This window comes from Gobius niger (assembly GCF_951799975.1).
Source record: "Gobius niger genome assembly, chromosome: 9".
Classification (NCBI taxonomy): Eukaryota; Metazoa; Chordata; class Actinopteri; order Gobiiformes; family Gobiidae; genus Gobius; species Gobius niger.
In genome coordinates this window covers 34515316-34531097 of record NC_136860.1, presented here as the reverse complement: position 1 = coordinate 34531097, position 15782 = coordinate 34515316, and the positions used below count along the sequence as shown (strand labels likewise).

Below are 15782 nucleotides of genomic sequence, written 5' to 3'. Positions count from 1 at the left end.
TCTAATAAATACCAGGGCCATTTATTGCCTTTCAAGGGTGAGAGAGTATAAATATAAGTGAATACTAGCCTAACAGGTTAATAAAACAAATATATAAAAAAAAAACTGCACGTTAGTAGGAATGCAACTAATAACAGTATTATGTATAGGGAGTAGGATCCTATTGCTTGGAGATAGAAGGCATTTACTAGATCATTACCGGTATTGGTAAAGAAAGTCACAACAAATCAAAGCATTTCAATTATATGACTTTAATGTTTCATTAAATTTCCTTTTTGTACATAAATGTATTTTCTGAATGCAAGGTTTCACATCAGTGCAATTTATAACCTTTACATGCATCTGGGTCATGCAAAATGATGCTACAAGGAAGAACAAAACTTGTAGAATGTAATGTAATCAAATAAAAAGTATGAATTACAAAAGCTGTTTTACATCTCAATGTGGCACCAACTATATCTGGGATATTCTTTAAGAAGAGGTATTTAGAATTAAGAAAGTTGCTGTCCTAAACGCCTGTTTATACATTCTAGAGGGGATCTGTTTTGTGAGAGCAATGATCCTGTGACTTGCCTTGTGAACCTTTTGCCCAGAATTTCTGGGAGTAGGCACTTACGGAAAAAAAGCTCAGCCCTAGGAACAACATTGCCCCAAAAAGCCAAATCTGGAACAATCCTTTCCACAACAAAATCCTTCTGGTTCCATACAATGAAGTCACAATAGTCGACATCTAAAATAAACAGCTGCGCCTGGACTTGATAATAGTAGGCATGTGTTCGATCAAGCTTCACGGTGTCTCCTTCTCTCACCAAACAAAATCCCTTCTGCCCTGCACAGTCTGAGAGGTTCTCCTTGTCTTGATAACAATGTGGACACTGAAATACAAAAAGAGAAAACAATATACCCTGTCCATTGCATTAGTAGATTCATGGCAACCCCTTAATAAGAACCACTAGGTGGTGGTCTAATCAGTGTTGAGAATACTTTGAAATTGTATTTAGTTAAATATAAATACTTGTTTTAAAACATTGTTTTGTAACATATTCCGTTATTTTGTACAATGAGGGTACTGTATTCTGAATACAGTCACGTTGATTTACATTATATTTATGGATAAATGCAGTGTATGATGAAAAAACATGTATTGATATGCATTATATGCATGTATAAGTGTACTATAGTGTTATGCCACATAAGATAAGATGATCCTTTATTGATCTCACTATAGAGAAATTCACTTGTTACATTTGGCATCAATAAGATCACTCAGGGTGTGCAAAATAGACAGGAAATGTGTTTACTACAGTTAAATCGTTAAAAAAAGAGGTATCTTATGTACAATGAGTAAAAGTAAAAAAGTCTTAAGGGGCGGAATAATAACAATAAGGAAATAAGAATAAATAAAAAGTAGAATGAAAATTAGAACAGGCTATAAAAAGTAGAATATCGAGGTGCAAAGTTTACAGTCCTTGTGCAGGTTGTCAATAAGTGACGCTGGTACAGGGAATGGTACGGAGCTCAACTTTTCCTTGGTCGATTTTATCTTCCCTTACTTTATGCGATATGAAGCTTATTTTAGGATTGAGTAATGAAATGTATTCCTGTGTTTTTTGGAAAGTAACTGTATTCTAAATACCCTAAAATGACAGAGTAACTGTACCTAAACACAGAAACTTAAAATTTGTATTCTAAATACAAGTTTTCAGTTACTACCCAACATGGTCTATAATGAATGTGTCATGCACTGTACCTTAATTTCACAAACTCCAGTCCCGTGGCATTCACAATTCACTATTCCATCAGGGGATGCTCCCATGTATGGCCATTTGGCATTCAGGTGCAATCCACTCTCTGCAATGGAGAACCCATCATGCAACTCTGCCATCGCCTTCTCATACTCCCGCCTTGCCTGTGCTTCATGCTGGCACCCATACCTGTGAATGAAAACATTTTTGATTTATTTTTAGGAAATAAATACAACTGTAGTTTATGTATTTCTATTTACTGAAATGTATCCCAGTAAGCGCCCTCCTTTTAAGGCTTGTCAAGTGCACAAACCCCCAAAATATGAATATGCAAAGATAGTTTATTATAATCAAACATGAGCAGAGGGGGTGGGATAAAGAAGCAGATATGGACCAAATTGTCAGCCTGCATGCCTGAAATATTCCTAGAGCTTGAGTTCACATGAAAATCATACCTGGTAGCTAATGATGAAAATCTGTTCGACTCTGGATAACATATAGCCTTGATAAGACTCTTGGCTGGCTTATCAGCTGTAGTGTGGAGGGCTTGCTTCAGTTTGGACGCTGTGATGCGACCAGCCCTTTGTCGGAACCAAATCCTTGAGCCTGCCTGTTTTCGGGTCTCTCTCTCAACTGCGCTTATGTGTGAGGCTGTAAGTGCTGGCAGCGTGAAGGTCTTGCACAACTCATCCATGTAACCATCGGATAATGACACTGTATCCTCAGTACGACAGTCCATGATTGACTTAGGGAGCATGGTAGTAGCTGACTTGGGGATAAAGTTTTTATAGAAGGCCTCATTTGTAATGAGTGCAGCACTTTTGGGGCAGTTCTGGCTAAGTTCCTCAAAGAACTTCTTGTACGTCTCAGAGCCTTTAGCCACAGGTGGACATGATTTGGCAGGCTTCTTTTTGGCTTCTGTTGTAGAGCAGGAGATGGCATCATCCAATCGTTGCTTTTTTGCTCTCGCTGAAGCGAAATCAATCCTTGATACAGGGGCAACAGGGATCTACAGATAGAAAAATAGGTATTACATGAATAAGAAATAAAACACCCCATCTTTTTCACTATTTCTCTTCTAGCAAGGTCTCATAGGGAAAGAATCATATCATTGTTCAAACAATATGAAAATTAAAAAAAACAAAAATTAGTCTGCTGCTGTTGGCATTTTTCATTTCAGGATATATTCAATCACCCAAAATTGTGTTGTTTTTTAAATTTCCAATCTGATGCACACAAGGAAAAATTATACCTGAATGCACAGGCTTGGAACGTGATTTTATCATCACATTTGCTTGATTTATTTTCGCCAACAGGAAGTCGTTTCTGTGCGGACCATAATATTGTCCGGGTTTCACGTCGACTATGTTGCTCGTCTGACTAAACTAAACATGATTCTGATCGAGAAGGCCATATAATATGTTATACATGCTCTCCTTTTGACTGGTGTCATGCATTACGCACGACAGTCAGATCGCTATAGCCAGCAAGCTAATATAAACACAGCCCTTGTGAGACAGCCTGTGCCAATTATGGTGGTTTGTAATAACAAAACACCAACAAATCGTAGCGTGAGGATTTAGCGGTTGGCTGAGAAATACTAGACCCGTGTCGAAGTCGATATCAGCCGCAGTTTAGTTTAGTGGCTCCGGCGGCTTCACATTAGAGAAGTAAATGTTGTGCTCTAGCACGAAAACCTCCAAATGTACACAAGAGTATCACCGCACAATGGCTACAGACAAAACGAGAGAATGTATACCCTATAATAAAAAACATATTGACATAGAAACGACTTACTTTATCGACATGAGTTGGCATCAACCACTTGCTCTTCTCATCAGTACACGCCACAGATTCGCGCATCCTAACCCCGGTCTCCAAGGCGTACAGAACTGCGCCAACATGTGAACACGACTCGGCTAAGCTATTTAGAAGGGAAGTTACACAAAGCGCAAAAGCATTAGAATCAAAACAAACTGCCACGAAAACATTACATTCAATTTGCTATCTTCATGCGCTTAGTACAAACAGGCAAAAACGTAATTAAAGCACGAATTGAGATCTGATTAGCCTTATCTGACTAGCATACACAGTCACTAGCAAACGCTTTTACGTCGAAGGATAATTTATTTACCCTGCCATGCAGTCACAATGCGCAGTTATTACATCCCCATCTTCTTTTATCAACAACCAGGTATGAGTTGGCGTTTTAGATGAACACTGCGAATGTTTGACCTGAAAAGAACACAGCAGAAACATGTTGGAGCATCGTTTTGTTGACACGGACACAAGTAGCAAGTACAAGTTCATACACTAATCGTTACTTACACGGCTCTTTACGATGCAGGATTTGTCTTTCAGGACCTTAACTCCGACTTCCTTAACCCATCCACAGACGAAAAAGTTGTAAGCATCCATGCTTTTCCAAGCCTTCATTTGTTTAGCAGTGCAAAAGCTTGTTTGTAACACCAGATAGTTTGAGATATCAGGGAACTGAACTGGCGGGTATTTTGCCAACTCGTAAGTCAAATCATTCTTGGATAAGGCATTAGGATCTATACCATCACACAATTTGACTTTTTCGATGTATCGAGCTCGTGCTTTACAATCTAACGTACGAACATACTCGGAAGAAGAGTTGCACTTTCTTCGCTCATCAGCGGCCATTTTGTTGACCTGACCACCACTTAATTAACCGGAAATTGATGTGTCACGTGACTGCAAGGCAAGAATTGCTATCTATCTATCTATCTATCTATTGCTATCTATCTATCTATCTATCTATTGCTATCTATCTATCTATCTATCTATCTATCTATCTATCTATTGCTATCTATCTATCTATCTATCTATCTATCTATCTATCTATTGCTATCTATCTATCTATCTATCTATTGCTATCTATCTATCTATCTATCTATCTATCTATTGCTATCTATCTATCTATCTATCTATCTATCTATCTATTGCTATCTATCTATCTATCTATCTATCTATCTATCTATTGCTATCTATCTATCTATCTATCTATTGCTATCTATCTATCTATCTATCTATCTATCTATCTATTGCTATCTATCTATCTATCTATCTATCTATCTATCTATTGCTATCTATCTATCTATCTATCTATTGCTATCTATCTATCTATCTATATCTATCTATCTATCTATCTATTGCTATCTATCTATCTATCTATCTATCTATTGCTATCTATCTATCTATCTATCTATCTATCTATCTATCTATTGCTATCTATCTATCTATCTATCTATCTATTGCTATCTATCTATCTATCTATCTATTGCTATCTATCTATCTATCTATTGCTATCTATCTATCTATTGCTATCTATCTATCTATCTATCTATCTATTGCTATCTATCTATCTATCTATCTATTGCTATCTATCTATCTATCTATCTATTGCTATCTATCTATCTATATATCTATCTATTGCTATCTATCTATCTATCTATCTATCTATTGCTATCTATCTATCTATCTATCTATTGCTATCTATCTATCTATCTATCTATCTATCTATTGCTATCTATCTATCTATCTATCTATTGCTATCTATCTATCTATCTATCTATCTATTGCTATCTATCTATCTATCTATCTATCTATCTATCTATCTATTGCTATCTATCTATTGCTATCTATCTATCTATCTATCTATTGCTATCTATCTATCTATCTATCTATTGCTATCTATCTATCTATCTATCTATCTATCTATTGCTATCTATCTATCTATCTATCTATCTATTGCTATCTATCTATCTATCTATCTATCTATTGCTATCTATCTATCTATCTATCTATTGCTATCTATCTATCTATCTATCTATCTATTGCTATCTATCTATCTATCTATCTATCTATCTATTGCTATCTATCTATCTATCTATCTATCTATCTATTGCTATCTATCTATCTATCTATCTATTGCTATCTATCTATCTATCTATCTATCTATTGCTATCTATCTATCTATCTATCTATTGCTATCTATCTATCTATCTATCTATCTATCTATTGCTATCTATCTATCTATCTATCTATCTATTGCTATCTATCTATCTATCTATCTATCTATCTATCTATCTATCTATCTATCTATCTATCTATCTATCTATCTATTGCTATCTATCTATCTATCTATCTATCTATCTATTGCTATCTATCTATCTATCTATCTATCTATTGCTATCTATCTATCTATCTATCTATCTATCTATTGCTATCTATCTATCTATCTATCTATTGCTATCTATCTATCTATCTATTGCTATCTATCTATCTATCTATCTATTGCTATCTATCCATCTATTGCTATCTATCTATCTATCTATCTATCTATTGCTATCTATCTATCTATCTATCTATCTATCTATTGCTATCTATCTATCTATCTATCTATTGCTATCTATCTATCTATCTATCTATCTATTGCTATCTATCTATCTATCTATCTATTGCTATCTATCTATCTATCTATCTATCTATTGCTATCTATCTATCTATCTATCTATTGCTATCTATCTATCTATCTATCTATTGCTATCTATCTATCTATCTATCTATCTATCTATTGCTATCTATCTATCTATCTATCTATTGCTATCTATCTATCTATCTATCTATTGCTATCTATCTATCTATCTATCTATCTATCTATCTATTGCTATCTATCTATCTATCTATCTATCTATCTATTGCTATCTATCTATTGCTATCTATCTATCTATCTATCTATCTATCTATTGCTATCTATCTATTGCTATCTATCTATTGCTATCTATCTATCTATCTATCTATCTATCTATCTATCTATCTATTGCTATCTATCTATCTATCTATCTATCTATCTATCTATCTATTGCTATCTATCTATCTATCTATCTATCTATCTATCTATTGCTATCTATCTATCTATCTATCTATCTATCTATCTATCTATTGCTATCTATCTATCTATCTATCTATCTATTGCTATCTATCTATTGCTATCTATCTATTGCTATCTATCTATCTATCTATCTATCTATCTATCTATCTATCTATCTATTGCTATCTATCTATCTATCTATCTATCTATCTATTGCTATCTATCTATCTATCTATCTATCTATCTATCTATTGCTATCTATCTATTGCTATCTATCTATCTATCTATCTATTGCTATCTATCTATCTATCTATCTATCTATTGCTATCTATCTATCTATCTATCTATTGCTATCTATCTATCTATCTATCTATCTATTGCTATCTATCTATCTATCTATCTATTGCTATCTATCTATCTATCTATCTATTGCTATCTATCTATCTATCTATCTATTGCTATCTTTCTATCTATCAATCTATTGCTATGTATCTATCTATCTATCTATTGCTATCTATCTATCTATCTATTGCTATCTATCTATCTATCTATCTATCTATTGCTATCTATCTATCTATCTATCTATTGCTATCTATCTATCTATCTATCTATTGCTATCTATCTATCTATCTATCTATTGCTATCTATCTATCTATCTATCTATCTATCTATTGCTATCTATCTATCTATCTATCTATTGCTATCTATCTATCTATCTATTGCTATCTATCTATCTATCTATCTATCTATCTATTGCTATCTATCTATCTATCTATCTATCTATCTATATCTATCTATCTATTGCTATCTATCTATCTATCTATCAATCTATCTATTGCTATCTATCTATCTATCTATCTATCTATATCTATCTATCTATTGCTATCTATCTATCTATCTATCTATCTATCTATATCTATCTATCTATTGCTATCTATCTATCTATCTATCTATCTATCTATCTATTGCTATCTATCTATCTATTGCTATCTATCTATCTATCTATCTATCTATCTATCTATCTATCTATCTATCTATCTATCTATCTATCTATCTATCTATCTATCTATCTATCATTTTCTAGCAAGTTTTGTTCCAACACAATAGGATTCAAACAATAGAGACAGTGTCAGCTACAGACTAGTTTTGTCATCAGAAGAATATTACTATAAAAAGCCCGTCTGCAGCGGAGTTTCCCTGCTCTCTGATCATAATCTGGAGAGTAAAGGTTAAAAAACTTTATTTGTAGACTTCGGGGACCACTGGACAAAAGACACCTCAAATAATATAAGATTATGATATACTTTATTCATGCCCAATTATACTCCTGATTGGACCAAAATGAAACCAGGACCGGCTCCACTGAGAGTCCAGGGGCGGACTGGCCATAAGTCCATTCTGGAAGAGCACAGAAGGGCCACCAGTCCCGCCTCAACCGAGCTTTACCCAAATCTAAAAGCTAAAAAGAAAAGCATCAAAATAGCGAGAACAAGAGGATGAAAAGTCTACAAAAACATGAGAAAAACACGGACCAAAAAAAAGGTGCAAAACGTGAGAAAAACACAACAAAAAATGATAGAAAAAATAATAAAAAAACGAAAATATGACAAAAATGTGGCGACGTGACGAAAAGTTTCCGTCACTTTTGTAGGTCTTAGCTTTCAAATGAGGCGTTACATTGTTGATCTCCAGTCGAGAAGCTTTTAGATTTGGGTAAAGCCCAGTATAAAAAAACATGATTCTAAAAGGATTTCCGTGGAGTATGCGCCACAAGGTTCAATTTTGGGGCCATTATTATTTATTATTTACATTAATGATTTTGCTTCTGTTTCTACGACCACCTTTCCCGCTCTTTTTGCTGATGATGCCGATCAAAAAAATTATAATAAAAAGCCGAACTGGGGAAAATGCACTCGTTAATGTTAAGGCGGGGGGTAAGAGGTTAAAATATGTATGTGTTCTGAGTCAGGAAGGATCAGAGAGCAGGGAAACTCCGCTGCAGACAGTAATATTCTTCTGCTGACGAAACTGTCTCCATTGTTCGAACCCCATTGTGTTGCATTATGTTGTGAACTTAAAGCAGGGGTTGCTGGGAAACTGTTCTCTCTCTGTTCTCTTTTAATCTTCTCTCTCGACCCCCCAGTGTCTGCAGTGAACTTTATAGACAATGAGAGAACTGGTGTAAAGTGATTGTAAAATTAACGAAGCGGGCGGGTATAATATAATAAGATTGATCGTCTCTTTGCTCAATGTCTTTCAAGCTGCATTGACTCAGCAGTATTTATATATAGGAGCTCATTCATATCATATTCATCCAACTCTAATTTACGTTACCGTGAACAGTCTTTATCATATGGTAATAATCCTACTAATACAGACATAAGAAAAATGTAAAAAATGTGTGCAAAGAACTTGAAATTGTTTCAAGTTTAATGGTTTTGTAAAGCCCAATATCACAACAGAAGTGGCCTCACAGCTGCACCAAACATCAAGGCAATAAAACAGAGCAATAAATATGACAATTAAAAGTTCAGGTGAATCCAGGCAAATATAATGTCCAATAGGAGGTAGTGACGAGCGGCGTGGGCGTCCCCCGTCCTTAGACTCTCCAGCTCGGCAAGGAAAAACTCAAAAACCCGGCAGGAGAAAAGAGAAACCTTTGGGGAGAACCACAGAAGGAGAGATCCACTCCCATGGACGGACAGGCTATAGAGACCCAGGGCCGAAGGATCCCTCAGCAGACGGGCCAAGATCACAGACCGTCCAGGCCTCAGATTCCAGAATGCAGGTTCCTCCGTTCGATCTAGACAGGCACTCCCGATGGGGGGGGGGACAGGAGACACCATGTGAATAGTGATGAACAGACTACAGATAAACTAAATATTGTATCATGATACGACAAAGTCTGCAGTAAGAAGAAGAGGAGAGCGCTCAGTGGACCGTACTTGTGTTACTCTATTAGTATTTCTACTATTCCCTTGATGTGTTTTGATCGGGGTCGAGGGTGAGGGACACCTGCGCCTCCAAATAATCCTGTAAGAAGAATAAATAAACTTTATTTATACATATAGCACTTAAATAAAATCATAAAGTGCTTGAGAATCAACTAAGGAAGTTAATGAGACACATTGAAGAGCTTCTGGCATGAGGACCAAAGAGTGACCAGTGGAGTTAGGGCTCAGCAGATCAGACACATATTTGAGAGCCTGACCGTGCAAGGCTCTGAAAGTCAAAACAAACATTTTAGAGTCAATTAGAAAATTACTTCCAATTATTAGAGGCAACAGAAGGCGGTGCCTGTTAATTGTGTAACCCCATATGACATGAGTGTAGACAAACCGCCAACCAGTCTTTCTGAACTTGGGATAAGAAGCCATAGATGTTGACGGACAATGGTGCACAATGGTAAGTATTTATTACACAGAGGTTGGTAGGTGTCTTCTCCTTTGCAGATAATTGTCAGCGTAGAAGGGAACAGAACAGGACAGACCAGGGACAGACCAGGATGGAGTGGGATGACAGGTGGCTGGAGCTCGGAGATCTGAAGCAGGAAAGAACACAGGCAAGTATTCTGGTGGTAAGTAATAAACCGAGCTGGAACGTACTACTGACATGCAGAGTTTTACGATCTGGCACCGCTGAGCTCACTGGAGAGGATCTGGAATCTCCTTGATTGTAGAGTGAACTCAGCTGAGACCCCAGCACACCTGTCTTCACTCCAGCAATGAGAAAAAAGGGGAGGGGACGGAGCCACTCCGGGAATGACAGATGAGGTCTGATACAAGCGGCCGAAATGAGTTTCCTTCGCAGGGTGGTTGGGCGCTGGGAGATCGGGCGAGGAGCTCAGTTACCCGGGAGGAGCTCGGAGTAGAGTCGCTGCTCCTTCACATCGAAAGGAGGCAGCTGAGGTGGCTCGGGCATCTGTTCCGGATACTTCCTGGTCACCTCCCTCAAGAGGTGTTCCAGTCATGTCCTATTGGAACAACATCACGTGGAAGACCCAGGGCAACGCTGGTGGGACAATAGATACAGGCGGCATCTCTGGAATCGCCCATATATGGTCATGTTTGAAAACAGTTAAGGGGGAAAACAATTATGAATTATGAATATAGTTTCTACTAAATAAAGATACAAAGACATGGAGCAAAGTGGTTCAACAGCCCATAAATACATAAATAACAGAATGCTAACTTGTTGCTTCATGTTAGCATTGGACTAATGCTAACGGTTAGCTAGCACTAGCTACAAGTGCCGTTTTTTCACTTCTACTGAACAATCTGCTGTGAGAAAATATCCATATGGGCCTGATTTACACTTGACTTTATTTATGTGATGAATAAGTTGATATTCCACCAGAAAATGTCAAAAAAGAGAGAAAAATTGTGTTTCTCTAAAGATTCTATTTTCCCCCTCGGCGAAGCCACGCCCCCTTCTCTGACGAGATGCCGTCTGTATCTGTAGCAGGGTTGCCAGGTCTGGGCAGCCAAACCCGCCCAAAAATATCTGAAAACCGCGGAAAACCCGCGGACATACGGCGCGGCTGGAATTTTCAATATTGTTTCCTAGTTAACAGAGCCCATGTGCTCCTGCGATGATGAGAAACCGCCCCTACTCCCCTCCCTTATTGAAAAAGCAGCTCACAGAGCCTTGGATTTGTCTTCGAAATAGTGATTGTGATCAATTCAACATTGTTTACAGCAAGGCAAAAAAACGCGTAGTTTTTTTGGCTTTAGAAACCGCCCAATTCCGCGGTTTAACCCTAATCTATAGCCCCATTTCGACAGCACTAGACCAGTTCACTTCAGACCAGTTCATTCAGAGGAGTTTGTGCTTCAAGTGTCTTTAGGGTAAAGGGTCTGGGTCGTTACGGGAGTGGCCGAGGTCATTCATATTCATGTGGCCTGATATCACTGAGCTTTAGTCCTGCATCAAAACACCTTTGTATCTGCGACATGTGATCATGAGGAGGGGCAGAGGCTCTAGTGTTTTCAAGCACCAGAGGAAGTTATTGAGAAAAAAGAAAAATCACAACAATGCCCAAAACGAGTAAACGTATTCTTTGTAGTTCAACAGTGAATTCTAAAATTAAAGAGGGATGTATAAGCTTCCCTTCTCTCATTTGGGTAATAAGAAACAATGTCTGGGAAAACTGTGCAAAATCAAACTTGAAAACTAGAGCAGCAGTACTGACATAAATATGAGGGGAAATATATAATTTAATTGAATGATTTCACATCAAAATCAGGCATAGGCTATATTTTCTGTGAACCAGTCATGTTAGAGCAGGGGTCACCAACCTTATTTCAGCTGAGGGCTACTTTAAGAGCATTAAGTTGTTCGAGGGCTACCAGTTAAAAAGCTAAAGACTTAAACGTAAACTGTTCACTTATGGGATATTGACCCCATATTATATTAAAATAGCTTTATTTTAAACTCATACTGAGTCACAAGAACCGAAATAACTGTAATTTTAAGAATTAGATTCAAGAAAATGAAGTGTTTTACACTTTGGAAAAAGTCCCAAGGGCTACTGGACATGCCCCAAAGGGCCCCTGGGTGCCTGCGGGCACCACGTTGGTGACCCCTGTGTTAGAGCATAGAGGGGTGACATGAGACCAGGGTTGCCAGGTCTGGGCAGCCAAACCCACCCAAAAATATCTGAAAACCGCGGAAAACCCGCGGACATACGGCGCGGCTGGAATTTTCAATATTGTTTACTAGTTAACAGAGCCCATGTGCTCCTGCGATGATGAGAAACCGCCCCTATTTCCCCCCCTTATTGAAAAAGCAGCTTACAGAGCTTTGGATTTGCCTTCGAAATAGTGATTTTGATCAAGTCAACATTGATTACAGCAAGGCAAAAAAACGCGGACAGTTTTTTTCACCCGCGGAATGACTTTAAAAACCGCCCAATTCCGCGGTTTAACCGCGGACCTGGCAACCCTGTAGAGGGGTGACATGAGACATCAGAAAGCACCGGGAAATACAGAGAAATCTAATCTACAAACAAACTGAAACCTATTGCCGCTGCTTCTTCGTCCGCCATGTTTATTTACTCTGGGATTCAGTCCAGGTGAAGGCGTTTCAGTTCATTTAGGCTTTAGTAATACATATCATTTGGGTATTTCTGTGCATTACACGTACATTAGGGTGCATCAAAAAAAATGTTTTTTTAATTTTGATATGGCTGGGTGCCAAAAGTGTTCCAATGTATGTTTTAACAACACATGCAAAATATTTTTCCAGTACATCAAGGTTTAGGGGGGCCAACTCACATGTGTTTCTGTGGATAAAGGGGCAATGGTGCTAACCGGTCACCATAGAGCTCTGAGGTCATTTATAAGGTATTTGTAAGTGTTTGTTGGGTATGTGTACTCTTATTACATATAATTACCTTATATGCAGTTGTTTCTTTGTATATTGAAATTCTTTTAGTGTGTTAATGTAGTCATATTTAGAGGTATTTCGTGCTCACTACATCTAAGGTTAGCTTGCTAGCAACAGTTAGCTAGATAAGTTAAGTTACGCTAAGTTCCCTTTATTAATGTCTGTAGAGAAATTTGTTCTCTGCATTTGACCCATCCTCCACTTTTAGTGGTAGGGAAAACCGGAGTACCCGAAGGAAACCTGTGCAAACATGGGAATAACATGCAACCTCCACACAGTCCCTTGGTGGGAATCGAACCCGGACATAGATTTGTTAGCAAAGCTATCAAGCTTATCATCAACAGTAATTTAGAGAAAATATCATATTCGGAGTATTGAGGTCTGTTTATTGAGTGTAGCAATGTAGCTGTTCAATTCACATTAATTTATTTGTGAGTGCAGTTACTCTGATAGTGATGTTGTTGTAGATTCTCATTGTTTTGATGAATTTGACTTTGTAGAGCTTAGATTTGAGGCTTATGCATAATACATCATAGTGATATTAGGTATGCTAAGACACCCAATCCGATATTGTCCTTGTGTCATTTTCATTCTCAGGCACTCTACAACACAACTAATGGGCGGCACGGTAGTACAGCGATTAGCATTCGTGCTTCACAGCTAGAAGGTCTTGGGTTCGATTCCCACCCGTATGGGGCCTTTCTGTGTGGAGCTTGCAGGTTCTCCCTCTGCGTGTCTGCATAGGTTTCCTCCGGGTACTCCGGTTTCCCCTACCACTAAAAACATGTATAATAGGTGAATCCTTCAGCCAAGTGATTCTGACCATCAGCCTGGCTCCACATGGCGGCACTGCCGTTGCCCACTGCTCCTTTCGGGCTGCCCCAGGGGCATTGAAAGATGGGTCAAATGCAGAGCACAAATTTCCCTACGTGACGATACCGTATACAAACAAAGCCCCAGGATCCAGCTAAGATGCTGCCCTCACCAAGTGGTCCAAGCCAGACTAGCAGTCGCAGCCTGGTCTTTGTTCTGGGCCCTAGCATCACCAGTGAGGATGGCATCATCACTGGCGTTAAGCTGTCAGATCTTGCGATGCATGCTTGCCAAGCGGAGGGTGTCCGTTTTGGGAGCCTCAAAATCAGGACCTTCAGCGTGCTCTGGGCAGCTGAGTGTGAAGTGGCCGGATCAGCACCTCCAAATCCGAGGCCATGAAAAAGTTGTATCGGACTGTTGTGGTGAAGAGGGAGCTGAGCTCTCGATTTACCGATCGATCTACGTTCCCACGCTCACCTATGGTCATGAGATCTGGGTAATGACCGAAAGGACAAGATCGCGGATACAGGCGGCCCAATTGAGTTTCGCAGGGTGGCTGGGCGCTACTTTCAAGATAGGGTGAGGAGCTCAGTTACCCAGGAGTCCTATTGGGAGGAGGCCCAGACCCAGGACACGCTCAAGGGACTATGTCTCTGAGCTGGCCTGGTGTCACCTTGGGGTCCCCCCAAAACAGCTGGAGGAGGTCTGGGTGGATCGGGGTGTCTGGGCATCACTTCTCTGTCTATTGACTCCACGACCCGGCTCCGGATAAAGTGGAAGAAAATGGATGGATGGATTCTCCACTAGGGTTTTTTTTTTTAAGTGTTTCTCAATTCAATGGCCGAGGAAAGCCCTTCTTTATGGTCCTCATGGAGCTGACATTGCTGAAGTACCACCCTCTGGTGACCAGGGGTGGTAAACAGGATTCTGTTTGGGACTTCAGACCTCCCTAGAACTGCTTAAAAGCCTAGCAAAGTTAATATTTTTCAATAACTCGCTATGACCCATGTGACAACGCTGGGCGACATATTTTAAGGAACAGGCTTCAGAGAAGCGTCCATTAAGTTTCACAGATGACTCGGGACCAAAACTATGAGTGGGGCTGAATGGAACACCAGCTATCTCTTGTATATTATATCTATGGTAACAATAAAGTCAATTAGATGACAAAGAAAAATGTGAAGCATCATCCATTCCAACATGGCACCCAAAACATTTTGTTTTGTATCTAGCATGTCTGTCCGTGATTTCCATTAGGTGTTTGGACCAGAATTACACAACATATAAGACAGATTTTAAACAAACTTGATACAGGCTAGCCAACCTAGAAACACTAAAATGTTGGTGTGGATCCAACCCACAAGGAAGGTTCACAGGCCATGCGAGAATGTCCCATTGCCCTCCATTCATTTGTCTATAAGCTGTTGTAAATGAAGAATCTAGAAAGGTCAATTCTAAGAAATTCCCAAACTTTCCCAAAGGACAGACACACTAATGTTGCTTGAGTTACCCTATAGAACATGATTCTGTAAAAAATGTAACCTTATTTTACCTTTCTGGGTCAACCTTTTGGAAAATAGACTAAAAATTGCACATTTTACGATATTTTACAGAAGTTCACGTGCTAGTTGGTACCCCTAAATCTCAATGGATTTCCACAAAACTTTGCAAAAGTCATTTGTATATGAATAGGAACAAAATGCAATGCCAGCCAAATTGATATTTTGGAATTAAAATTTCACCATGTAAATTTGATGCACCCTAACGTACATCCAGTATTTAGTCCAAATTATTTAAATTTTCGACCCGGTTTTGTCCGGTTTTGATCCAGATCTGGCAACTCTTGGAAAGTCAAATGTTTTATGGTGTGGAAAAAATGGACAATCATTGACCGTTTGTCCACTGCATTTGAAAACATAAGCTCTCACGTTTATCTTTGT

At 38.5% G+C, this 15782-nt stretch overlaps 1 long non-coding RNA gene across 1 annotated transcript; it reads right to left on the bottom strand.

Annotated features, from left to right (window-relative positions):
• Window positions 1–456: 456 nt before the first annotated feature.
• Window positions 457–2389, bottom strand: LOC306968055. The gene is made up of 3 exons (XR_013793231.1): window positions 2201–2389; window positions 1751–1934; window positions 457–875 (listed from the first exon to the last, which is right to left on the bottom strand). It is a non-coding gene; the product is annotated as an uncharacterized lncRNA (long non-coding RNA).
• Window positions 2390–15782: the final 13393 nt, after the last annotated feature.